This window comes from Nycticebus coucang, chromosome 4, assembly GCF_027406575.1.
Source record: "Nycticebus coucang isolate mNycCou1 chromosome 4, mNycCou1.pri, whole genome shotgun sequence".
In the NCBI taxonomy this organism is placed as follows: Eukaryota; Metazoa; Chordata; class Mammalia; order Primates; family Lorisidae; genus Nycticebus; species Nycticebus coucang.
In genome coordinates, this window is record NC_069783.1 from 60119483 (window position 1) to 60144786 (window position 25304).

The following is a 25304-nucleotide window of genomic DNA, read 5'->3' on the forward strand; positions in this document are numbered from 1 at the left end:
CTACAATTCCTCCACTGCGCCCAGCCCTTTGCTGTCCCAAGGCCTTGGCACCTGCTGTCCTCAGTGCCTGGAGTGTTCTCCCCATTTTTTCCCGAGATAACGCCAGCTTAACCTCCAGTTTCAATGAGAAGTTGCTTCCTGAGAGTCCTTCCCAACCCAGTCCCAGCACCCACCTGCATTTGATTCTCCTGTTATTCTTGTTCACTATAGCACATATTTCTTCTCCATAGCTCTCCACACAATTTGTATTAACTATCTGTATGATTATTTGTTTGATGTCTATCTCTCCACCAGACTGCAAGCTCTCTGAGGACAGGGACCCAGTTTAATTTACCCATCACTGTATCCTCAGCACCTGGCATGGTCGCTGGCAGTTGTAGCCACTCAAAGACTTTTTTTTTCTTTGAGATAGGGTCTTATTCTGTTGCTCCAGCTAGAGTGCAGTGGCATCATCATAGCTCACAGCAACCTCAATTCCTGACCTCAAGTGATCTCCTCCTGCCTCAGCCCCTCAAGTAGCTGGGACTATATGTGTGCACCACTACACACTCAGCTCATTTTTTTATTTTTGGTGGAGACAGTGATCTTGCTTTTGCTCAGGCTGGTCTCAAACTCCTGAGCTCAAGTGATCTTCCTGCCTCAGACCCACAGAGTCCTGGGATTAGAGGTGTGAGCCACTGCTCCAAGACATTTGCTGAATGCTTAGAAGGGAAATATGACTTGTTAACTTGTCTTGGATATGGGATGTCAGCAGTCCTTCCTCTTCTGACCACCTACCCTTCACTGGCAGAGGAGGTTCAGTAGACATTAGGGACTCAGTGAGAATAGCTGGGACCAGGGCACAGACTTTCACTCTGACTTCAGAATGCAGCAACCACCTATAAAAATCATAGGAAAAAAAAGCTAAAATTATGAGTGTCAATATTACTGATAACACTTAGAATAAGTTAAGGCATTTCCATTCAATGTACATAGAAAAGGCAAAGCTGGCTGAATGAAGTGGGTGGAGGGACAGCCTTCTGCTGGGAATTGTGGATGATGTGCTATGACTTAATCAGTTGGAGGGAAGGCCCTTCCTCATTTTTCCTCCACACGCTGCCTCACTCTTTGTTCCCAAACTGGTTATGTATTCAGGGCCAGTCCTGAGCCTTTAATATCTTGCAGTAGCATCCATGTTTCTCAAGCCGGATATACTAAATATACTAATCATAGTTAAGGGATCTCCCATAGTCTTTTTTTGCTAGATAGTTAGGATCTGTTCCTGGTAACCCTGTACCCTGATTTTTAGGCCACAGTTGATTTGCCAGGTTGGGTTGCCAATCTTCAGGCTAACTAACGACCTTTGCCCTGCAACAGATTCTGCCAGTTGGAAGTGGGGAGACAGGGAGTTGGGAGAGCAGTGGAGATGTGTATTCAGGATATATATATATGGTTTTAAATATATGTGAATCCAACTTTGTGTGATGACCTTAGACTCCAACTATTTTTTTTTTTGTTTTGTTTTGCCGGAGCTGGATTTGAACCTGCCACCTCCGGCATATGGCCAGCGCCCTACTCCTTTGAGTCACAGGCACCGCCCGACTCCAACTATTATTTATAGGATGGTTTAGAGACAACTTTGTTTCACATCCCTCTACCCTAATTGTCTTCTAATTAACATTTGGCCTACCTGGTATGCAAGCTGAAGATTGCTTGCAAGGAACGCAGAGCAGCACAGTTATATTTCACTTGAGGAAGATACTGCTGACTTTAATTTTGCTTCCTGGACAAAGTGGGGAAGGGACCAAGGCTGTGTGTGAGGCGATGTTTCACAATGCAGCTGTGTGTAAGGAGAGCAAACGGTGCAGGGATAGCGGCGTGTGTTTACTGAGACAGGTAATGAGATACCTGGAAAGTCTGAAATGAGCTATTGGAGAATCAGTTATCTGATTTTACACATTCTTTAAGTAGGGTGGGTTTTGTCAAGGTTATATATATTGAATACACATACATATTGTCTATATATACACTCAAAAATTGCATATATTCAAATAAAGACTGTGGAGGAAAAAATAATCAGGTTTTCATCTAGGGAGTGATTCTTTACCTTTTTAAGTATGAGAATTTTTTTTGAGATAACATCTAACTCTGTTTCTGGGGCTAGAATGTAGTAGTGTCATCATAGCTCATGGCAACCTCAAACTCTTCAGCCTCTCAAGTAGCTGGGACTACAGTTGCACACCACAACGCATGATGAATTTTTTTATTTTTGTAGGGATGTGGGGCTCACTCTTGCTCAGGCTGATTTTGAACTCCTGACTCCAAGCACACTGCTAGGGTGTTAAGATTATAGGCATGAGCCACTGTGCCTGGCCAGATCTTTTTCTTTATGATTTCTTTTTTTTTTTTTTTTTTTTTGAGACAGTCTCAAGCTGTTGCCCTGGGTAGAGTGCTGTGGCATCACAGCTCACAGCAACCTCCAACTCCTGAGCTCAACCTCCAACTCCTGGGCTCAAGCAATTCTCCTGCCTCCGCCTACAGGCACCTGCCACAATGTCTGGCTATTTTTTGGTTGCAGCTGTCATTATTGTTTGGCAGGCCCGGGCTGGATTCGAACCCACCAGCTCAGGTGTATGTGGCTGGCACCTTAGCTGCTTGAGCCACAGGTGCCGAGCCTTTCTTTATGATTTCAAAAATGACAGGCTCAGCTAAAGAATTTAAACATTACAGAGAAGTATTTATTCATTCAACAACTATTTGTTTAGCACTTACTTTGCATAAGACTTTACACTTGAGCTATAAAGGTAAGTATAAAACAGATAATTTCATATAAACTTACCTTCTAGAGAAAGCATTATTAATAGTCTGGTGCAGTTTGTTCTAGGTTTTGCACATGTCTGAATTCCAACTCATGGTGGTAAGAGTGTGGCCTCCCCTTGAGGGCCCTGAGTCAGGAACCACTGCCCTCTAGGTCTTAGCTGAAATGTCTGGCTTCACAGACTTCTGCCTCTGCACTCCATGCTGCTGGTGGTCAAGAACCTGCTGGACCACACTCGATGGAAATCTCTTCCAACTGAATTCAAGGCCAGTATCACTAGAGTCAACTCCTTCTCTGGCACAAACACCTTTTCCTGATGGAGCAGGTACAAAGGCAAGCGAAGACATTTCCTGCTGTCCATTTCATCAGATGTTGGTGAATGGGGAAAATATCCTATTACAATCCCGAGGCAGTCAACTGTTAGTGTCTGGAGCCTTCATACCCAGTCAAGATTAAATGTTGACACCAACATTCCAGCTGTATTTGAAGGGAAGGGAGGTTTCATGTTGCTCTTACAGAGGAAATTACTGGAGCAGGTACACACCCACACAGCTTTGAAGACCTTGTTTCCTTCGGCCTCTGCTGTCAGCGCACTCCTCCATGGTACAGATGCTTTCGGAAGTGTGCTGGGTGGAGTGCCCAGATTAGGTGCCTGTCGTTATGCCTTGGCTTTTGTGTTTCAGTTTAATGACAGGCTGGGCACATAGTTCACAATCTCGCTTCCTTTCAGTTGGTATCTATAAGATCAAACTCTCCTGCAATTTTAATTTTTTATTTATTACTAAGTAGTTAAGTCTTCTTTAGTGATGTTTTAATTGGGAATTTTGGTTTAAATATTTAAGAGATTTTTTTTCCCCATGAGGAAAAGGTCAAGGTAGTTACCTTTCACAATATATCTTGACAGTTTTTTTGTTTTGTTTTGAGACAGCGTCTTTCTCTGCCACCCTGGGTAGAGTGCCATGGCATCATCCCAGCTCACAGCACCTGCAAACTCGGGTTTGACTAATCCCCTTGCTTCAGCCTCTCCAGTACAGGCAACCACTACAATTGCCCAGCTAATTTTTCTATTTTTAGTGGAGATGGGGTCTCACTCTTGCTCAGGCTGATATCGAATCCTTAAGTTCAAGCAATCCACCTGCCTCATTCTCTCGGAGCGCTAGGATTACAGGCATGAGCCACCAAGTCCAGCCTATGCTGACAGTTGGTCGTCTTAGGACTCCCTTTTTCATTATTACATTTTCTTATATTTAACTTGTATCTGTGCTATTCACAAATGTGTCTAAAATATCCTTTATCAAATCCATAAATGTTTTATAGGGACTATACAGAGCTATAAAACTTGATTCTGACCCATATTTTCTATTTTTAAAAATTCCGGGGTGGCGCCTGTGGTTTAGTGGGTAGTGCGCCAGCCCCACATACCAAGGGTGGCAGGTTTGAACCCGGCCCCAGCCAAACTGCAACAAAAAATAGCTGGGCGTTGTGGCGGGCGCCTGTAGTCCCAGCTACTCGGGAGGCTGAGGCAGGAGAATCGCCTAAGCCCAGGAGTGGGAAGTTGCTGTGAGCTGTGACATCACAGTACTCTACCAAGGGTGACAAAGTGAGACTCTGTCTCTAAAAAAAAAAAAAAAATTCCCCTTGTCTGAGGCTAATTTTAAAAGATATTATTTAAGGGAGAACTGTTATTCTTTAGTGTAAACTAAGGTTCCTAAACAGAAATATATTTTGACTTCAAAGCCTTTGTGAAAATTTAAGAAAAGCATATAGACTCGGCACCCATTGCTCAGTGGTTAGAATCACTATTCACCAGAACTTTGGGCTTTTTTTTTTTTTTTTGACACAGAGTCTTACTTTGTCACCCTCGGTAGAGTACTGTGGCATCACAGCTCACAGCAACCTCAAACTCTTGGGCTTAAGCGATTCTTTTGCCTCAGCCTCTCAAGTAGCTGGGACTACAGGCGCCTGCCACAATGCCCAGCTATTTTTTTGTTGTAGTTGTCGTTGTTTAGCAGGCCAGGGTATCAACTCTACAAATGTAAAATAGCTCATTTTAGCTAGAAAAATTGTTAAATTGACTCTTTCTGGTGGGAAAACAAGGGTAAATGTTATTTCAACTGCTTAATTCTCCTATGCCACCCTCTAATCCTGTCTCCTGTAGTACATGATCAGGTTGGAAGAGTTCTCTAGAAACCTGAGATTGATGTTGCACATTTAATCCATATATAGGCTTCAAAGTGATACTAAAGACTATTGAGGAACAAACTGAAGTGCTCATAGAATTCTTCAAATAGAATTTTGAGTGATGGTAACTTTTTTAATTATAAAAAAGTTAATTATACTAATTAACAATTAACAAAAGTAATTGTAGTAATTTGGAAAATGTAAGCAAGGACAAAGAAGGAAATAAAAAATAATCTATAACAAGCTCAACTCTCAAACATAAGCAGTGTTAACATTTACATGACTATCTTTTCCACATTCAGTTATATACTTTTTTCTTTTTTTTGAGACAGAGTCTTGCTTTGTCATCCTCGATAGGTAAGTTGGCATCATACCGCACAACAACCTCAGACTCTTGGGCTCAATAGATTCTCTTGCTTCAGCCTTCTGAGTAGCTGGGACTGCAGGCACCTGCCCTAACACCTTGCTATTTTTAGAGACAAGGTCTTGCTCTTGCTCAAGCTGGTTTCCCTATTCCTGAGCTCAAGAAATCCACCTGCCTCAGCCTCCCAGAGTGCTGGGATTACAGTGTGCTGAGCCACCATGCCCTGCCAATTATGCACTTTTTTTAAAAACACCATATTAGGGTTCAGCACCCGTAGCTCAGTGGTTATGGTGCCAGCCACCTGCACTGAGGCTGGCAGGTTCGAGCCCGGCCCAGGCCAGCTAAACAACAATGATGACAACTGCAACAAGAAAATAGCTGGGTATTGTGGTGGGTGCCTGTAGTCTCAGCTACTTGGGAGGCTGAGACAAGTGAATTGCTTAAGCCCGAGGGTTTGAGGTTGCTGTGAGCTGTGACGCTGCGGCACTCTACTGAGGGTGACATAGTGAAACTCTGTCTCAAAATAAATAAATAAATAAATAAAACACCATACTGGGATGATGCCTTACCTACTGTTTTGTAACTTGCTTTCTTCATTTATTAACATAATGCAGTCATTTCCCCTTTCATTATTTTTCTAACATCTGGCTGCACAGAATTCCGGTACCTAGATGAACCCTATAGCTCTTTAGTTTGTGACCATTGTTTTTGGACAAGAGAAACAAGTTATAATGAACATTCTGACACCCACATATTGGTATGCATATCTGATGTTTCCCGTAGGATAACATGGACAATTCACGGTACTGGAATTCAGAGGGCCAGCACTTAAGGACATTTTTCAGTTTCTTGATCCATGTTAAGTAATTGATGATTGACTGCTCCAAGGAAAAGTTCGACATGGGGGTTAAACCTGGTTTTAGTGTTGCTCCTTCCCTATTCTCGTATTCTCACTGTGGTTTTTACAAGGGCAGGGAGTGGGAGGTGGTAGCAGGGAAAGGCTGCCTGGTCTTCTCAGTCCAGCATTGAAAGACTTTCCTGAAAAATGTGGGCAATTTTTTAAGATGAGCTCGTTTTCATTTTATTTTATTTATTTTATTTTATTTTACATGTGTTTATTAAAAATGTGTAACACTTCACGAATTTGCATGTCATCCTTGCGCAGGGGCCATGCTAATCTTCCCTGTATCGTTCCCATTTTAGTATATGTGCTGCCGAAGCGAGCACTATTTTATTTTATTTTTGAGACAGTCTCACTATGTTACCCTGAGTAGAGTGCGATGACGCCACAGCTCACAGCAACCTCAAACTCTTGGGCTTAAGCAATTCTCTTGCCTCAGCCTCCCAAGTAGCTGGGACTACAGGCGCCTGCCACAACGCCCAGCTATTTTTTTGTTGTTGCAGTTGTCATTGTTGTTTTGGCAAGCCCAGGCCGATGTATGTAGCTGGCGCCCTAGCTGCTGAGCTACAAGCACCAAGCCTAGAATGAGCTCATTTTAAATGGATGGCTAGTAATAGAGGTGTAAATAACAATCAAGACAGGTCTGTGAAGTCCTAGGATATTTCAACCAAGGTGGTTTCATAGAATAGCTGCTCTGTCCAAGCCAGAGCAAAGAGTAAGTATAGTTTCCTGAACTTTTTTTGTTTGAATATGTAAAACATGCACACCAGGACTGATATGTACAAAAGCACAGGCCACATACAGCGCAACTCCATGGGGGCCATTTGCACAGATTAGAATATGAATAGTGCACCTTTGGATGGTACAAATGTGGCACCCCTTTCACAGATAGTCCACAAATCAAAGGTTCAAACAGGCATACAGAAGAAATTAGTTTTCTGACACCTATCCTTTACTGTTCCCTCTAGACCAGCAGCTCATTAGTCTTTGGGTATCCTTCTCAAGGATTCTATGCAGGGTGAATATCTCAAGATATTCTCTGGGAGGTTGAGGTGGGTGGAGTGCTTGAATTTAGGAGTTTGAGACCAGCCTAAGCATGAGTAAAACCTCATCTCTACTAAAAATAGAAAAATTAGCCAGACATTATGGCTGGCAACTGTAGTCCCAGCTATTTCAGAGGCTGAGGCAAGAGGATCTCTTGAGCCCAAGAGTTTGAGGTTGCTGTGAGCTAGGATGCCACAACGTTCTACTCAGGGCAATAGAGTGTGACTCTGTCTCAAAAAAAAAAAGAAAGAAAGAAGATATTCTATACACATATATGTATACAGGTTTCTTTATTTTTATTTCTTTATTTATTTTTGAGACAGAGTCTCACTTTGTTGCCCTCGGTAGAGTACCATGGCATCATAGCTCATAGCAACCTCAAACTGTTAGGCTCAAGTGATTCTCTTGCCTCAGCCTCCCTACTAGCTTGGGACCACAGGCACTTCGCAGAGTGCTAGGATTACAGTTGCGAACCACCATGTGTGGCTCTTTTATTTTTTTTTTAGAATTTATTTTAGAATTGTTTTCTTTTTGAGATAGTCTCACTTTATCACAGTTGGTAGAATGCTGTGGCATCATAGCTCACAGAAACCTCAAAATCCTGGGCTTAAGTGATTCTCTTGCCTCAACCTCCCAAATAGCTGGGACTATAGGTGCCCACCACCTATAGTCCTATAGGCTATTTTTAGGGATGAGTTCTTGCTCTGACTCAGGCTGGTCTGGAACCTGTGAGCTCAGGCAATCCACCCACCTCAGCCTCCCAAGTGCTGGGATTACAGGCGTGAGCTATCGCGCCCAGTCCTTTTTAAAGAAATTTTTGTATCGCAAATGGTAGCATATTGTAGACACTGAATTGCTCCTCATTTTTTTTCATTTAGCAAAAGATCTGGGTGATTAGTCCATATTAGTGTATCTTGGGCTACCTCTTCCTTCCTTTTAACAGTTGAATAGTATATCACTGTGTGACTGGGCTCTGTCTTCATAAAATCTTCCAGAACTGTTTTAATCAGTGCATTTAGAGGAGACCTCCAGAGGCTGTTTAGGGTAAGGCACCAACCACTAGATAAGGACTTGATGGGTACTCCCCCAGGGGACAGGACTGCAGCATCTGTCAGGTAGAATCCGTTGACTCTAAACCATCAGAGGGGATCTGTGTCATCCTCTACTCTCCCTGGCTTCCATCTCTGGCTCCAGCTCCTGCCCTTGAATTTGCATTGCAGCCAACAGGAAGGAAGACAGAGACAAGTAGAGGACATGCCTGTTACTTTAAGAGCATGACCAGGGAGTGGCCCATTTCACTTCTCATATTCATTGGCCAGAACTTAGTCACATGTCTCACATCACATGGCTGGCTGCAGAGAGGGGATGAATATTAGTGGACACCAGCAATCTTTGCCATACTCGTGGATGTTAAGTTCTTTAGAAAAAAGGACTCTAAGGGAGAATTTTAAGTGTACATGTCATTGGAATCAAGTGCATTTACATTGTTTTGCAACCATCACCTCCATCCACCTTTGGGACTTTTTTGTCTTCCCAAACTGAAACTCCGTACCCATGAAACAGTAACCCCCATGCCTCCACCCACCCCTCACAGTGCAGAGGTTCTATTGGCAGTGCTCTCAGGATCAGCACCTGGATGGGACTGAGGGTGGGCGAGCTGAGTAGCAGGAGTTGCACTGCAGCCACAGCTGATGGAGTGGGGCACCAGAGCAGGAAGAGGGATGGACTTTCAGAGGTGTCCCATCCCGAGGCAGCAGGCCTGGACTTCTACTCAGGAAGAGGAAATGACCTATGGCCTCCATTTCTGAGTGTTCCTAAAGAAGGACTCAGCTGAGAGGTTTTGGCAGCCAACATGTCCAGTCTGGCAGAATCACTACTTCAGTACAGAATAGAGAGCCTGCTGGTAGCAGGCTTCTGAAAGAATAGATGTGGTATGGTAAAAGTTTCTCTGTCGGACCTTTAAAAACATCAGAGATGTCTCCTTTTATGTGAATTTTTTTTTTTTGGCCGGGGCTGAACCCACCACCTCTGGTATATGGGACCAGCACCCTACTCCTTGAGCCACAGGAGCTGCTCCCCTTTTATGTGAATTAATCTTTCCTAGCTCTGAACAAGAGGACCTCAGCGAAAGCCTCTCTTTGCATCCCCTGCTGGGACAACCTGGCTCTTAAGCCTCTTTGACCCCTTGTTCAGTATAATCATAATTCTGGGACCAGCTCCTCCAGAATTATGGGTGGTTTCTTCCTGGGGGAAACTTATGAGAGAAAGATAGTGGGAGAGACTCAGCCCTCGGTCTACTGCAGCTGGTCTCCAGGTTGCGGCTAATCTCTCCAGTTTCCCACCTCCACTCCCTGTTCAAGACTCCCCTCTCCCTGGGCCAGCAGCACTGCTGGTCTAGGTGGCCTACTTGGTGGGGTGACCTAGACCCCCATCCCTATCTTTCAATCTTTCTCCTTTCAGGCCTTCGAATACCTGCCAAGTTACTCAGGGGCTGCCCATATATTCATACCTCAGAGCACTTCTCTTTCTACACCAAGTTGATAACAACAGCCCCTGGGGGGAGCCTCTGATCACCAAAATCTTCTTAGGCTGTGGCTGCTGCACCTGTCCATTTACCTTCAAAATTGAACAAAGGACTTCCAAGGCCTTATGCAATTGATCCACATGGTCACTTGATTTCTCATAGTCTGTTCTTCTGTCTCTCCCAGAGCACAGCAGCATGTTTGCAGCTATTTTTTCAAATATAAAGTTCTCCACTGAAGGCAGCCTAGCCTTGCTCCACTGTGACTCTCCTATCGGAACTTGTTGTAAGTTCCACATGGCATCTTTCCCCCAGTACTGATTCTTTTAATGCCATACTGTTTGCTGGTTCATGTTGCTAAAGTGGCAGAACTGGTCCTGATCATCCTTCTTTGATTTGCTGTTCAAATCCAGAGGCCTCGGGCGGCTCCTGTGGTTCAAAGGAGTAGGGTGCTGGCCCCGTAGGCCGAAGGTGGCAGGTTCAAACCCAGCCCTGACCAAAACTGCAAATAATTAAAGAAAGACAGAAATAGGCCTCTGTGTTATTTTCAGGTAACTAGGGGCACTAGGCCTTAGCAAAAAGTGTGGGCCATTTCTGCGAGCTCAGAGAGTTTAAAGGGATCTACAGTTTTGAGGCTTTTCAGTGTATGAATCCAAGTTATTGCCATCCTGTGTCAGGGTTTTACTTTTTCCTTCACCTTGACATAGCAGACTTGCCAAGGCTGTGAATTCAAATTTCTTTGGCGTTCTTATACTCTTAGAAGTAAGTTTACAGGGTCTCATCTTAAGTTTTTCCTGTCCTCTTGGCTTCAGGAGATTAGAGTCTGTACAAGCTACCAAGGAGCCCCTCTTGTTTTCATAGTTGGTCTCCAACAGGTGATTAATCACCCTCAGTCTTTTGATGTCTTTCTGCAATGTATTAATGACACTTAGAAAGAGCCACATTATTCCATTTTCCTGTATAGTGAGTACTTTTCCCAATCTTGCAAAACTTTAGATGTTGACCAGGCACAGTGGCTCAAGCCTGTAATCCTAGCACTCTGGGAGGCAGAGGCAGGAGGATAATTTGAGCTCAGGAGTTTGGGACCAGCCTGAGAAAGAGTGAGATCCCATCTCTACTAAAAACAGAAAAATTAGCCAGCTGTGAGGGCATGTGCATGCAGTCCTAGTTACTTGGGAGGCTGAAGCAGGAGAATCACTTAAACTCAGGAATTTCAGGTTGCTGTGAGCTAGTCTGAAACTGTGGCACTCTAGCCTGGTCAATAGAGCAAAATTATGTCTCAAAAAAAAAGAAAAACAAAACCTTGGATATTGCACAGACTATTGCACAGACTAACCCTTCCAGTAGGGTTCCATCCAAGTTCACCACTAGTCAAAGTGTGCCAGTTGAACTGCATGCTGGGAGCTTGTGGAGCTCCTCCTGCCACCAGTGATGAGGTCTTTATTGCCAGCAGGCAGATTGGGGATTCTGTTCTCAAATCTGGTTGTACAGTCTGCTTCCTCAAACTACTCCTGGCACCAATTGTCTTAGGCTGGGTTCTCCAGGAAACAGATTCTGAGATGAAAGATTTCTGTGCAGGTGGTTGGTTGAGGAATATTCTCAGGATCAACACCAGTAGAACTGGGCAGAAGGAGGCAATGCAGGGTAATTCTGGAGCATGTATGACTCTTCAGAGGTATTCCACTGAAATCAAATTTGCTAACCCAGAATATACCTCTTTGGCATATGTCGAGATGGCTATTCAGAGGGGCTAGAGGCAGGAATAGCACTGAAAAGCTATCCTGTGGCAGGAGAGATTTGAATCTGTAGAGGAAATCTCCATCAGTAGAGTCAACAGGGGGATGCAAAGAGAGGCTTTCGCTGAGGTCCTCTTGTTCAGAGCTAGGAAAGATTAATTCACATAAAAGGGGAGCAGCTCCTGTGGCTCAAGGAGTAGGGTGCTGGTCCCATATACCAGAGGTGGTGGGTTCAGCCCCGGCCAAAAAAAAAAAAAATTCACATAAAAGGAGACATCTCTGATGTTTTTAAAGGTCCGACAGAGAAACTTTTACCATACCACATCTATTCTTTCAGAAGGCTGCTACCTGATAGAATTCACCTGTATAGCAAGACAGCCTTTGCTCAACCGTGAGTTTCCTCTCCTCAGCCCCCTATAACTTGCGGCCAACTTCCCTTAGGAGCTCCAAGGTTTTATTCCTTTCTGTACTGTATAAAAACTTTAGTCATCTGGCCTTTCTTCCTCTCCTTCTCCTTCTTTTTTTTTTTTTTTTTTCCTCTGTCACCCTGAGATTGAGTGTCATAGCGTCACAGCTCACAGCAACCTCAAATTGCTGGGGTCAAACGATCCTCTTGCCTCTGTCTCTGAAGTAGCTGGGCTACATGTGCCTGCCACAATGCATGGCTATTTTTCTATTTTTAGTGGAGATGGGGTCTTGCTGTTTCTCAGGATGATCTTGAACTCATGAGCTTAAACAATTCACCTGCCTCAGCCTCCCACAATGCTAGGATTACAGGCATGAGCCACCATAGCCATCATCTGGCCCTTCATTGAGTCTCATTCTTTGGGTGGCTCTTGTGCACATGTGCATGTGATAAATTTGTAAGCCTCTTTCCTGTCTGAGTTTTTCAAGCCAACTTGAGGACTCACTATTTATTTATTTATTTAACTCTGTCTCACTTTGTTGCCCTTGGTAGAGTGCCATGGCATTGAAGCTCACAGCAACCTTAAACTCCTGGGTTCAAGTGATCTCCTTGCCTCAGTCTCCCTGGTAGGGACTACAGGCACCCAGTAAAACACTTGGCTATTTTTAGGGATGGGGTCTCACTCTTGCTCAGGTTGGTCTCAAACTCCTAAGCTCAAGCAATCTACCCATCTTGGCCTCCCAGAGTGCTGGGATTATAGATGTGAGCCATCATGCCCAGCCTAGGACTCACACTTTTAGAAATTCCCTCTGCCCCTGTACCACCCTGAGCCAAGGAGGTTGACATGGGATGTTTCTATTCCCAGGAGGGGGTGCAATCTTGGGTGAGATGGCTCTACTTGTATGAAAGCAATTCCCGGGCGGCGCCTGTAGCTCAGTCGGTAAGGCGCCGGCCCCATATACCGAGGGTGGTGGGTTCAAACCCAGCCCCGGCCAAACTGCAACCAAAAAATAGCCGGGCGTTGTGGCAGGCGCCTGTGGTCCCAGCTACTTGGGAGGCTGAGGCAAGAGAATTGCTTAAGCCCAGGAGTTGGAGGTTGCTGTGAGCTGGGTGAGGCCACAGCACTCTACCGAGGGCCATAAAGTGAGACTCTGTCTCTACCAAAAAAAAAAAAAAAGAAAGCAATTCCCAGAGAGAACTCTGTTTAGAGCTGTCATCTTCCAATGTTCAGCTGAGGAGAGGACAGCTTCATAACGGGGGGCAGGAGTGGGGGGTGGGGGCACTGGGTGATACACCAGTATCCACCTCAGAGATTATAACCAAAACTGTGAGAGTGGATTAAAGAAAAAAGGGATCAAGGACAGTTCGCTCCAGAGACTCCTACATTTATGTGACAATGAGAAGAATTGTCAGGCAAAGAGACAATATAGAGAGATAAGAGAACAAGAAAGACAGCCGTGGGACTCGAGGAAGCAGGTGGGAGATGTCCACAGGAAGTCTGGAGTTCCTTAACCTAACCTCCTGACTTTAAAGATGAGGAACTTCAGGCTTGGAGCCTGTACTAAGTGAATAGGGCACTGGCCACATACACTGAAGCTGGTGGATTCGAACCCGGCCTGGGCCAGCTGAACAACAATGACAACTGCAACAACAAAAAAATAGCCAGGCCTGGCTCGGCAGCCACATAAATCTGAGCTGGCGGGTTCAAATCCAGCCCGGGCCCACCAAACAGCAATGATGGCTGCAACTAAAAAAAAAAAAGTCGGGCATTGTGGCAGGCATCTGTAGTCCCAGCTACTTGGGAGGCAGAGGCAGGAGAACCACTTGAGCCCAGGAGCTGGAGGTTGCTGTGAGCTGTAATGCCACTGCACTCTACCCAGGGTGACAGCATGAGGCTCTGTCTCAAAAAAAAAAAAAAAAAAAAAAGCCAGGCATTGTTGCAGGCACCTGTAGTCTCAGCTACTTGGGAGGCTGAGGCAAGAGAATCACTTAAGCCCAAGAGTTTGAGATTGCTTTGAGCTGTGACGCCACAGCACTCTACTGAGGATGACATAATGAGACTCTGTCTCAAAAAAAAAAAAAAAAGATGAGGAACTTCAGAACAGAAAGACTAAGGGGCTTAAATTAAATCTGCTTATACAGTTAGTAACAAAGCCCAGACCAGCTTGTTTTCTAATTCCTCACCCAATATTCTTAACTCTGTTTCTCCCTTGCATTGTGTGTCGGTGATCACTTTCTCAGTTTTCTTGGGGCAGAGAAGAAAATTAGAGAGACTCTGGAGAGTTCTATTTGTGGAGGGTTGGTTCCTAAATTTATTACTTCTCACAAAAAAATTCTTGAATTAGGCCAGTTACGGTAGCCTTTACCTGTAATCGTAGCACTCTGGGAGGCTGAGGCAGGAGGTTGAGACCAGCCTTCGCAATAGCGAGATTGTCTCTACTAAAAATAGAAAAATTGGGGCCAGTCGCAGTGACTCACACGTATAATCCTAGCACTCTGGGAGGGCGAGGTGGGCAGATCTTTAAGCTCACAAGTTTGAGACCAGCCTGAGCAAAAGCAATACCCTGTCTCTAAAAACAGCCAGGCGTTGTGGTGGGCACCTGTAGTCCCAGCTACTTGCGAGGCTGCGGCAAGAGGATTGCTTGGATCCAAAAGTTTTAGGTTGTGAGCTTCAGTGCCATGGCACTGTACCAAGGGTGACAAAGTGAGACTCTGTCTCAAAAATAAATAAATAAAAATAAAAATAGAAAAATTAGCCAGGTACAGTGGTGTACACCATTAGTCCCAGCTACTCAGGAGGCTTAGGCAGGAGGTTCGCTTGAGCCCAGAGTTGGAGATTTCTGTGAGCAACGCTGGTGCCAGGGCACAGAGTGGGACTCTGTCTCAAAAATTAAAAAAAGAAGAAACTTCTTGAATTATATATATTATTACATTAGTTCTTCTCTTTCACTTTGAATAATATCTACAAAGTGACATTATTGAATGGAAGGGGAATTACTAACCACTCTACAGATTTTTTTCCGTTTTTGAGAGTTTTTGAGGAACTTCACAAAAATTTTTCTCTTAAGCAGATTGACCACCCACCTTGTCATAGATTTGTGGCAGAAGCAAGGGATGTTTCTTTCATTTCCCAGCTTTCTATTTTTTTTTTTTTTTTTTTTTTTGAGACAGAGTCTCACTTTCTCACCCTTAGTAGAGTGCCCTGGAGTTATAGCTCATAGCAACCTCAAACTCCTAGGGTTAAGCAATTCTCTTGCTTTAGCCTCCCAAGTAGCTGAGACTGTAGGCACCCACCACAATATCTGGCTGTTTTTTAGAGATAAGGTCTCGCTTTGGCTCAGGCTGGTCTTGAACCCGTGAGCTCAGGCAATCCACCCACCTCGGCCTCCCAAGTGCTGGGATTATAGGCGTGAGCCATCTTGCCCCACCCTCATTTCCCTGCTTTAAATATAAGGCAAAACTTACTAATGTCTCTCTCTCTCTCTGTCTCTCTTAAGACCAACTCATTCTGTTGCTCTAGGTAGAGTGCCCTGGCATCAGCTCAGCTCACAGCAACCTCAAACTCTTGGGGTCAAGTGATCCTTCTGCCTCAGTCTCCTGAGTAGCTGGGACTACAGGCACCCACCACAACACCTGGATAATTTTTTCTATTTTTAGTAGAGATGGGATCTTATTCTTGCTCAGGCTGATCTTGAATTCCAATCTTGCCTTGGTCTCCCAAATGCTAGGATTATAGGCATGAGCCATAGTGCCCAGCCCCTTTCTCTCTTTTTTATAAAACATATCATGGTATGCCAAGAATGTTTAGTTGAAAAACACCAGATGAGAAGAGTTATCACTGAGATGTTATAAATTGGAACAGTTAATTCAGTCTTGTGCTTCCAGACTTGTGGTTATTTTAGAACAAAAGTTCCCTGAAAAATAATTGGTAATAGATAGTAGAATTAATTCCTGAGATCTGGTGCTGTAATACTTAGGGTTTTTTGTTTGTTTGTTTCTGTTTGTTTTGTTTGTTTTTGAAACAGGTCTCCCTCTGTCACCCTGACTAGAGTGCAGTAGCATCATCATAGCCCGCTGCAACCTCAAACTTCGGGGCCTGAGCGAGTCTCCTGCCTCAGGCTTCTAAATAGATGGAACTATAGGCCCACACCACCATACCTGGCTAATTTTTCTATTATATTTTTTATAGATACAGGGTGTCACTCTTGCTCAGCTGGTGTCAAACTCTTGATCTCAAGCTGTCCTTGGTCTCAGCCTCCCAAAGTGTTAGGATTACGGGCATAAGCCACTGCATATGGCCATGCTTAGTTTTATAGAGAGCTTTGTAGTCTGTAATTGAAAGACTGCTTGCCTAGTTTGGGGCATGTTTGCCACGCGTGCATACATTAAGACGATATTAAAAATTAGGGCTTGAAATCCCCAGACAGGCTTATGGCAGAAAACAGTTTTCACAAGGGTCTGATGAATTAAACTCTGTCATTGTACCCACCTTATCACAGTTAAGAATTAGTATCCCCCGAGTGATGTGAGAACACAGGGATTTAGGCACAATGAAGAGACTAGCTATTGGCTGTAAGGACAACGTGGAAAGGATAGGGTTTTTCTTCCTCCACCTGTTCCCCTCTGGTCACTTTTTCGTTTGTTTTGTTTTGCTTTTTGACATTGGTGACAATTTCTTTCTTTTTTTGTTTTAGTTGTTACAGTGTTGTTTTATTACTATCTCTCAAACTAGACTCTAACTAACATAAATAAAGAGGGCACAATATTCATCACATCAGATTCCAACACAATGCTTCAGAAAATCTTACTGTTGTTGATCCCATGAGTGAATAAATGAAGATCTAAGTAGGTAACCAATTTACTTTTAGATTGTGAATTTACTTTTAAATTAAAATGTCCTTGTAATCATCTTAGGACCAAGTACTGAGATGGGCACATCCCCTAACCCACTTTGTTTTACTTGCAAAATATTGGTGGAACAAAATGGGTGAGGATGTGTGGGATCTGACCACAAAAACATAATAGCTCTTTGTGGCAATCCTACCCGAACCCATGGCTCTCGAAATCCCAGTTCCAAAGACTATCCCTAGGTTTTATACCTCCTGGCTCATATGTCCATCATTTAGGATTTCTTCTTCCCGTGCTATATCTGGGTTTCTATATGGCCCTGTCCTACATGTACATGGGGACAGGTGCCCTGGGGTCTCAGGGATGGGCACTTGTTTGCTCTTTCCTCCTCTGCAGCTCCTCCCACCGCCTTGCCTGCTGTTCACTCATGCAATCTTTGAATGCCTGCACCTGTGCCTGGCACTGCCCCCGGTTCCTGGTGCTGGGCAATGCATTCCTGCACTGCAAAGTGGGAGGCAGCGCAGCCAGAGCGGGAGATCAGCGGGTCCAGCGGGTCCTCTTCCTCATCTTCCTTCTTCACCTGCCCTGCTCAGGTATGGCCTTGAGGAACTGAGGTTGACATCTGGAAGAATTGAACAGGCTCGCCTGTGTCACCGAGGCAGATTCTCTGGCAGCAGAGGCTCTTCCGTGCTTTCTCCCAAGAACCATCCCCTCCTGAGGAGCGCGCACACTTAAGAGGTGGGGGGACCGGTGACAATTTCTAATAGGCCAGTAATTTTAATTTAGATATTATAATTATGATCATAGTAGCGTGCTAAAAAATATTCCAGGTCAACACTGTCTCATACTCCCTTATGGCTTTAAAAATATTTAAATTTGTTCATGATCACCACTGTGGAATTGATCGCAAAAGGCTCAAATTCCACACATGAGGGGCCATTTAAACTGTTAAATTCAGTGATATTGAGCACTATGAACTTCACATCCCCTCAAAACATATGTATAATAAATTAAATTTACTTGAGCTAATTTTTAATTCTGAGATAGGAAGCAAAGTAACCCAAGGAAGGACAATTTATTCATGTTCTAAAGCTAAAACAAATATATGGATACGAACATATGGATACTTGAAAATACCTGGAGGATTAGAATGTTCAGTTTTCAATTAAGATCTTTGCCATTGTGTGTAGAGAACACTAAGAGACAGCTTGTTCTCTCAGGAGGCAACCCACATTTACTAAGCTCAACAGACTAATGTGTAAAATTCAGACTCCAATATACTGATCAATGGTAACACATGATTGCTCAGACCTGAGTTCTTGCATTCACATAATAACTTGCATTCACATAATTCTCTCAGTAGGTGAACTATATATACATATATATATATATTTTTTTTTTTTAAAGACAGAGTCTCACTATGTCACCCTAGGTAGAGTGCCATGGCATCGCAGCTCACAGCAACCTCAAACTCGTGGTCTTAAGCAATTCTCTTGCTTCAACTTCCCAAATAGCTAGGACTTCAGGTGCCCGCCACAATCCCTGGCTACCCAGCTATTTTTTGTTGCAGTTGTTATTGTTGTTTGGCTGGCCTGGGCCGAGTTCAAACCTGCCAACCTCAGTGTATGTGGCCAGTGCTGTAACCACTGTGCTACAGATGCTGAGCTGGTGGACTATATTTTTCATCATCTTCTGGACCACAAAATATACCTCGATAAATTTAAAAGGAAGCAAGTTGGCTCAGTGCCCATAGCTCAGTGGTTAGGGTGCCAGCCACATATACCAGGGCTGTTGGGTTGAACTGGGCCTGGGCCTGCTAAACAACAGTGACAACAACAATAGCTATTTGGGAGGCTGAGGCAAGAGATTCGCTTAAGCCCAAGAGTTTGAGGTTGCTGTGAGCTGTGACACCACAGCACTCTACCAAGGGTGACATAGTAAGACTCTGTCTCAAAAAAATATATACATATATATATTTTTGAACCTAATTAAAAGGAAAATGACATATCAATATTTGTATATGCAACTAAAGCAATATTAAAAGGGACATTTATAGCCTGAAACACATACATTACAGAAAAAGAAAGGTCTCAAAATCAATGACCTTAGCTTCTACTTTCAGAAATGAGAAAAGAACAAATTAAAACTAAAGTACATAGAAGAAAAGAAATTATAAAGAGAAGAATAGTATTCCATAAATAGAATATAGAAAAATAACAGAGAAAATCATGCAACCAAAAGTTGGTTATTTGAGAGAATCAATAAAACTGATAAGCCTCTAGCCAAAATAAAGAGAGCGAAAACACAAATTACCAATAATAGGAATGAGAAAGAAGACATCATTACAGATCCTATAGACATTAAAAGGATCCTGAAGTAGTATTTTGTTTTATTTTATTTTAAAGACAAGTACTTTTTCACCCTTCTAGAGTGCTGTAGCATCATAGCTCACAGCAACTTCAAACTCTTGGGCTCCAGTAATACTCTTGCCTCAGCCTCCCAAGTAACTGGGACTACAGCCGTTGCCACATGCTGGGCTAGTTTTTAGAGATGGAGTTTTGCTCTTGCTCAGGCTGGTCTCAAACTTGTGAACTCAAGCAATGCACCTGCCTCAGCCTCCCAGAATGCTGGGATTATGGGCGTGAGCCACCATGCACAGCCCATGAAGTAGTATTTTAAACAAATTTTTGCCAGTAAATTTAAGGCTTGTACACTGAAAACTAGGTGTGGTGGCTTATGCTGTTAGGTCTTTCTGGAGGAGGATGCTTCCTGGTTCTTGGCCTCCTAGTGTCAAGAATGAGCACTGGTCACCGGGTATGGTGGCTTGCATCTGTAATCCTAACACTCTGGGAGGCCAAGGTGGGTGGATCACCTGAGCTGAGGAGTTCAAGACCAGCCTGAGCAAGAGCAAGACCCTGTCTCTAAAAAAAATAGCTAGGTATTGTGATGGGTGCCTGTAGTTCTAGCTACTTGGGAGACTGAGGGAAGAGAATCACTTAAGCCCAAGAATTTAATGCCAAGGGACTCTACCAAAGGTGACAGAGGAGACTCTGTCTCAAAAAAAAAAAGAGGGTGGCACCTGTGGCTCCGGTCCCATATACCGAGGGTGGCAGGTTCGAACCCAGCCCCGGCCAAACTGCAACAAAAAAATAGCCAGGTGATTTGGCAGGGGAGGCTGGGGAGGCTGAGGCAAGAGAATCAAACTAAACCCAAGAATTGGAGATTGCTGTCTGCTGTGACACCAGGGCATTCTACCAAGGGCGACAAAGTGAGACTCTGTCTCTTAAAAAAAAAAAAGAATGAGCACTGGTGCCTAGCCAATCACAGGGTGATCACAAACACAAAGCGATCACTATTAACACATATTTATTCTAAAACAAAACACACAAATTTTAGGAAATAGGTCTTTAGAGCGAGATCAGCCTCTCTCCCTGAGTGGAGAAGACACCTCAAGTCTGAACCCATACTATCTTTTATAGGCTAACTAAACTACCACGTTTGCCTCACCTTTCCCCTGGCAGGCTTGGCTATTGTCTCCCATCTTTGGAGTAACTGACAGGTTGGGGTTATATAACAAACTCCTTAATATGTATGCATCTTGGCGTGGCTGGGTGGCTCATGCCTATAATCCTAGCACTCTGGGAGGCTGAGCCAGGAGAATTACTTAAGCTCAGGAGTTTGAGATCAGCCTGAGCAAGAGCAAGACCCTGTCTCTACTAAAAACAAAAAAATTAACCTGGCATTGTGGTGGGAACCTATAGTCCCAGCTACTTGGAAAGCTGAGGCAGGAGGATTGCTTGAGTCCAAGAGTTTGAGGTTGCTGTCAGCTAGGATGATGCCATGGCACTCAACCCCAAGGTAACAGAATAAGACTCTCAAACAAACAAACAAAAAAGGCTAAGCAAGGTGTCTCACACCTCCTGTAATCCTAGCACCCTGGGAGACCGAGTCGAGTGGATTTGTTGAGCTCAGGAGTTCAAGACAAGCCTGAGCAAGAATGAGACCCCATCTCTAAAAATAGCCAGAGACTGTGGCAGGTGCCTATAGTCCCAGCTACTCGGGAGGCTGAGACAAGAGGATTACTTGAGCCCAAAAGTTTGAGGTTGGTGTGAGCTATTATGCCATGGCACTCTATCAAAGACGACAAAATGAGACTCTGTCTCCAAAAAAAAAAAGCATGCATCTTCCCTATGAACCTTCCCAAAGAATGAATGAGAGTTGAAATTTGCAAGTTTAACTATATGATAATGGGCCAAATGGGCCCAGGTCAGTGTAAGGTCATTAGGAACTTCTCACTATCTGGACAGGGGAACAGTCTCTAGTAGTAACTTTGATGATTACTTTGTATCTGTGATTACTCTGTCATTGGCTAAGCACCAATGCTCATTCTTGACATTAACAGCCAAGAACCAGGGAACATTCTCTTCCAGAGGGACCTAACAATGCCTGTAATCCTAGCACTCTGGGAGGCCGACGCAGGAGGATCCCTTTGGAGCAAGAGCAAGACCCTGTCTCTAATAAAAAAAAAAAACAATTAGCTTGGGACTGTGGCAGGAATCTATAGTCCTAGTTACATGGGAGGCTGAGGCAAGAGGATTCCTTGAATCCAGGAGTTTGAAGTTGCTGTGAACTGGGTTGATGTCATGACAGTTTAGCCCGGGCAACAGAGTGTGACTCTGTCTCAAAAAAAATAAAATAAAATAGTCGTGTACATTGAAACTACAACATACTGCCAAAAAAAAGTAAAGAAGACACAAAGAAATTGATAGACATCTTTGTTCATGGACTAGAAGAGTTAATTTTTTTTTTTTTGAGACAGAGTCTCACTATGTCACCCTTGGTAGAGTGCCATGGCGTTACAGTTCACAGCAACCTCCAACTCTTGGGCTTCAGTGATTCTCTTGCCTCAGCCTCCTAAGTAGCTGGGACTACAGGCACCAGACACCATGCGCAGCTATTTTTTTTTTTTTTTTTTTTTGAGACAGAACCTCAAGCTGTTGCCCTGGGTAGAGTGCTGTGGCATCAAAGCTCACAGCAACCTCCAACTCCTGGGCTCAAGCGAATCTCCTGCCTCCACCTCCCAAGTAGCTGGGACCACAGGTACCTGCCACAATGCCTGGCCATTTTTTGGTTACAACCATCATTGTTTGGCGGGCTGGGCTGGATTCCAACCCACCAGCTCAGATGTATGTGGCTGGCACCTTAGCCGCTTGGGCCACAGGTGCCAAGCCCAAGCACGGCTATTTTTTGGTTGCAGTTGTCATTGTTGTTTAGCAGGCCGGGGCTAGGCTCAAACCCTCCAGCCTCAGTGTATGTGGCTGGCGCCCTACTCAGTGAGCTATAGGTGCCGAACCTATCAAGGCTCATTTTTAAAACCCTTATAATAAATTCATTCAGTTTAGTCAGTTTGATAACATAAAATTCTCTTTCATTTTGCTCTTTTCAGCATTTTATATCCATTCAGTTTTATCCTTTTTTTTTTGAGACAGAGTCTCACTTTGTGGTCCTCATTAGAGTGCTATGGCGTCACAGCTCACAGCAACCTCAAACTCTTAAGTCATCCTCCCGAGTAGCTGGGACTATAGATTCCCACCACAACCCCTGGCTATTCTTTTTGTTGTTGCAATTGTCATTATTGTTTAGCTGGCCTGGGACGAGTTTGAACCTACCAGCCTGGGTATATGTGGCTGGCACCCTACTCACTGAGCTTGGCGCCACCCAGTTTTATCCTTTATTTGATTTGTTCTGAATCAACCTTTGAATATTCTCCAACCTAAAGCAAAGTTACATTTTTTTAAATAAAAAAGTATCTTTTATATATTTGGCCACACACACCAAGGCCAGTAGGTTTGAACCCAGCTTGGGTCAGCTAAACAACAATGACAACTGCAAAAAAAAAAAAAAAATAGCTGGGCATTGTGGTGGGTGCAGTCCCAGCTGCTTGGGAGGCTGAGGCAAGAGAATCGCTTAAGCCCAAGAGTTTGAGATTGCTGTGAGCTGTGATGCTACAGCACTCTACAGAGGACACAATAGTGAGACTCTGTCTCAAAAGCAAACAAACAAAAGAACCTAGAAATTAAAACATATTGCTCTTTTAAACTCTTCTTTTTTATTGCCATGTTTGACATATATCAAGCAATTTTTTTTGCTGTATATATTACTTTTTTAGTTGAATTTATCTTTTACAATCTTATGCATACGTAAGGTTTTTGACTAGTAAACCCAGGTAAAAAGAAGTTGTATGTAGCCGGGTGTTGTGGCGGGCGCCTGTAGTCCCAGCTACTTGGGAGGCTGAGGCAAGAGAATCGCTTAAGCCCAGGAGTTGGAGGTTGCTGTGAGCTGTGTGAGGCCACGGCACTCTATCGAGGGCCATAAAGTGAGACTCTGTCTCTACAAAAAAAAAAAAAGAAGTTGTATGTCCAAATTATCTCAAATACTGATAGCTCTGTCTACATGCCTGTTTTAATTAAACCAACAAACTTAAGCTAGCTTATGTAGTTACCAAATATTATTCCAGTTCATATGAACTTTAAAAACACTTAGGTTAGATAGCTGGATGTTGTGGCAGGTGCCTGTAGTCCCAGCTACTGGGGAGGCTGAGGCAAGAGAATCTCCTGAGCCCAAGAGTTTGAGGTTGCTGTGAGCTATGACACAACAGCACTCTACCAAGGGCAACAAAAATAAGACTCTGTCTCAAAAAAAAAAAAAACAAAAATACACTTAGGTTAGTTTCTATTTTTTTGAGAAATTGCTTAATTAATAGTTTAATTTAGCAGAGTGTTTTTTATTTTTGAGACAGAGTCTCACTATGTCACCCTTGGCGTCACAGCTCACAGCAACCTCCAACAGACGCCCACCACAACTAATTAATAGTTTAATTAAGCAGTTTATAGTTTAATTACTATTTACTTATTCACTTATTTATTTTTGAGATAGGATCTGACTCTTTTGCCTAGACTAAAGTGAAGTGGCATCATCACAGCTCACTGCAACCTCACACTACTGGGTTCAAGTGATCCTCCTTTCTCACCCTCTCATGTGGCTAGGACAGGTGCGTGCCACCATACACAGTTAATTTTTATTTTTTTATAAAGACAGAATCTTGCTTGTTGCCCAGGTTGATCTCAAACTCCTGGCCTCAAACAATCCTCCAACCTTGGCCTCCCAAAGTGCTAGGATTATAGATATAAGCCCCTTTTCCCAGACAGAAAATGCTTAATTTATATAAATGCTTATTTTCTTTGAGTCAAATCTCCTCATAGGTACCAATTTAGGATGGCAGCTCTCTAAAAATGAAAGAAAACTTCTACATACAAAAGTCCAGATCTCAAAAAAAAAAAAAGTCCAGATCTCCCAACGTATACCTACATCGTCTTTGACTCAAACCCAGTCAACCATTTTATGGCCTATAATCATTAAATTTTTTATGGCGTAACTGTGGATGCCAAGAGGCATCTTGAAAGAAGGTAGAAAAGATGAAAACTCCCTCAAAACCCAAAATTTCTCCCAAGAAATCAAAGACCTTCCTTGTTAACAAGGCAATTGAGACATTTAAGTCAAACTCCTGGGCCTGAAATGATGGCTCCCACCTATAATCCTAGCACTATGGGAGGCCAGGCAGGTGGATCCCCTGAGCTCAGGGGTTGAAGAACAGCCTGAGCCAGAGCAAGACCCTGCCTCTAAAAATAGCCAGGTGGGCAGTGCCTGTGGCTCTGTGAGTAGGGCACTGGCCCCATAAACCAAGGATGGCAGGTTCAAACCTGGCCCTGGCCAAACTGCAGCAAAAAAAAAAAAAAAAAAAAAAATAGCTGGGCGTTGTGGTGAGTGTCTGTAGTCCCAGCTACTTGGGAGGCTGAGGCAAGAGAATCGCCTAGGCTCAAGAGCTGGAGGTTGCTATGAGCTATAATGCCATGGCACTCTACCGAGGGTGACAAAGTGAGACTCTTGTCTCTAAAAATAATAAATAAATAAATAAATAAATATAAATAGCTGGGTGGGCCAGGCACGGTGGCAAACACCTGTAATCCTAGCACTCTGGCAGGGTGGACTACTGCACCTGGTGTCTGGATGGACACTGTGCCTGGTGTCAGATCTGGTGTCTGGGTGGATTGCTTGAGCTCACAAGTTCAAGACCAGCCTGAGCAAAAGCAAGATCCCTGTCTTTACTAAAATAGAAAAACTGAGGTAAGAGGATTGCTTGAGCCCAAGAGTTAGAGGTTGCTGTGAGCTATAACACCAAGGCACTTTACTGTGGGTGACAAACTGAGACTCTGTCTCAAAAAAAAGAAAAGAAAAAGACAAACTCCTCTGAGATGTGGTACACAGCGGAACAAAGGCACTAGCTGTGTCAGGCTCCTAGACAGCTTGCCAGCCACTGAGGAAAGCCCAACAGCTTACATCCCCTGGCCTGAAGGGTCACAAAGCCAAGCTATTGACAACAAGAAGACAAAAGGAAAATCTTATGATTTTCCCTCTTAAAGACAAACCACACAAAATACAAAAATGA

At 43.7% G+C, this 25304-nt stretch overlaps 1 non-coding gene and 1 pseudogene across 1 annotated transcript; both read right to left on the reverse strand.

Moving 5' to 3' along the window:
- Positions 1-6462: 6462 nt before the first annotated feature.
- Positions 6463-6569, reverse strand: LOC128585084 (U6 spliceosomal RNA). Its single transcript, XR_008379832.1, has one exon. It is a non-coding gene; the product is annotated as a U6 spliceosomal RNA (small nuclear RNA).
- A 10586-nt stretch (positions 6570-17155) lies between these two features.
- Positions 17156-17420, reverse strand: LOC128584310 (cytochrome c oxidase assembly factor 4 homolog, mitochondrial-like; annotated as a pseudogene).
- Between the last annotated feature and the right edge of the window lie 7884 nt (positions 17421-25304).